Raw genomic sequence first — 2,500 nt, forward strand, 5'->3', positions numbered from 1 at the left:
TCACAAATGCCTCCAAAGTGATGTGGGAGAAGTTTGGGATCAAAAGGAATTGATCTTGACATGGTTGGTGCAATGCCAAGTTCATGATTTTGTGACTTGGTGGTGATTTTGGTGAAAAACGAAAATGTTGGTTTTGGAAAAGTGGCTGGACTCAATCCTCACAAATGCCTTCAAAGTGATGTGGGAGAAGTTTGGGATCAAAAGGAATTGATCTTGACATGGTTGGTGCATAGCAAAGTTCATGATTTTGGTGTTTTGGCTTGATTTTGTGGCTTGGTGGTGATTTTGGTGAAAAACGAAAATCATGGTTTTGGAAAACTGGCTGGACTCAATCCTCACAAATGCCTTCAAAGTGATGTGGGAGAAGTTTGGGATCAAAAGGAATTGATTTTGACATGGTTGGTGCATAGCCAAGTTCATGATTTTGTGGCTTGGTGGTGATTTTGGTGAAAAACGAAAATGTTGGTTTTGGAAAACTGGCTGGACTCAATCCTCACAAATGCCTCCAAAGTGATGTGGGAGAAGTTTGGGATCAAAAGGAATTGATCTTGACATGGTTGGTGCAATGCCAAGTTCATGATTTTGTGACTTGGTGGTGATTTTGGTGAAAAACGAAAATGTTGGTTTTGGAAAAGTGGCTGGACTCAATCCTCACAAATGCCTTCAAAGTGATGTGGGAGAAGTTTGGGATCAAAAGGAATTGATCTTGACATGGTTGGTGCATAGCAAAGTTCATGATTTTGGTGTTTTGGCTTGATTTTGTGGCTTGGTGGTGATTTTGGTGAAAAACGAAAATCATGGTTTTGGAAAACTGGCTGGACTCAATCCTCACAAATGCCTTCAAAGTGATGTGGGAGAAGTTTGGGATCAAAAGGAATTGATTTTGACATGGTTGGTGCATAGCCAAGTTCCATGATTTTGGATTTTTGGCTTGATTTTGTGACTTGGTGGTGATTTTGGTGAAAAACGAAAATCATGGTTTTGGAAAACTGGCTGGACTCAATCCTCACAAATGCCTCCAAAGTGATGTGGGAGAAGTTTGGGATCAAAAGGAATTGATCTTGACATGGTTGGTGCATAGCCAAGTTCATGATTTTGGATTTTTGGCTTGATTTTGTGACTTGGTGGTGATTTTGGTGAAAAACGAAAATGTTGGTTTTGGAAAAGTGGCTGGACTCAATCCTCACAAATGCCTCCAAAGTGATGTGGGAGAAGTTTGGGATCAAAAGGAATTGATCTTGACATGGTTGGTGCATAGCCAAGTTCATGATTTTGTGACTTGGTGGTGATTTTGGTGAAAAACGAAAATGTTGGTTTTGGAAAAGTGGCTGGACTCAATCCTCACAAATGCCTTCAAAGTGATGTGGGAGAAGTTTGGGATCAAAAGGAATTGATCTTGACATGGTTGGTGCATAGCCAAGTTCATGATTTTGGTGTTTTGGCTTGATTTTGTGGCTTGGTGGTGATTTTGGTGAAAAACGAAAATCATGGTTTTGGAAAACTGGCTGGACTCAATCCTCACAAATGCCTTCAAAGTGATGTGGGAGAAGTTTGGAATCAAAAGGAATTGATCTTGACATGGTTGGTGCATAGCCAAGTTCATGATTTTGGATTTTTGGCTTGATTTTGTGGCTTGGTGGTGATTTTGGTGAAAAACGAAAATCATGGTTTTGGAAAAGTGGCTGGACTCAATCCTCACAAATGCCTTCAAAGTGATGTGGGAGAAGTTTGGGATCAAAAGGAATTGATCTTGACATGGTTGGTGCATAGCCAAGTTCATGATTTTGGTGTTTTGGCTTGATTTTGTGGCTTGGTGGTGATTTTGGTGAAAAACGAAAATCATGGTTTTGGAAAAGTGGCTGGACTCAATCCTCACAAATGCCTCCAAAGTGATGTGGGAGAAGTTTGGGAGCAAAAGGAATTGATCTTGACATGGTTGGTGCATAGCCAAGTTCATGATTTTGGTGTTTTGGCTTGATTTTGTGGCTTGGTGGTGATTTTGGTGAAAAACGAAAATCATGGTTTTGGAAAACTGGCTGGACTCAATCCTCACAAATGCCTTCAAAGTGATGTGGGAGAAGTTTGGGATCAAAAGGAATTGATCTTGACATGGTTGGTGCATAGCCAAGTTCCATGATTTTGGATTTTTGGCTTGATTTTGTGACTTGGTGGTGATTTTGGTGAAAAACGAAAATGTTGGTTTTGGAAAAGTGGCTGGACTCAATCCTCACAAATGCCTTCAAAGTGATGTGGGAGAAGTTTGGGATCAAAAGGAATTGATCTTGGCATGGTTGGTGCATAGCCAAGTTCCATGATTTTGGATTTTTGGCTTGATTTTGTGACTTGGTGGTGATTTTGGTGAAAAACGAAAATCATGGTTTTGGAAAAGTGGCTGGACTCAATCCTCACAAATGCCTTCAAAGTGATGTGGGAGAAGTTTGGGATCAAAAGGAATTGATCTTGGCATGGTTGGTGCATAGCCAAGTTCCAAGATTTTGGT

Source organism: Phaseolus vulgaris, chromosome 3 (genome assembly GCF_051622355.1).
Source record: "Phaseolus vulgaris cultivar YP4 chromosome 3, ASM5162235v1, whole genome shotgun sequence".
NCBI lineage: Eukaryota > Viridiplantae > Streptophyta > Magnoliopsida > Fabales > Fabaceae > Phaseolus > Phaseolus vulgaris.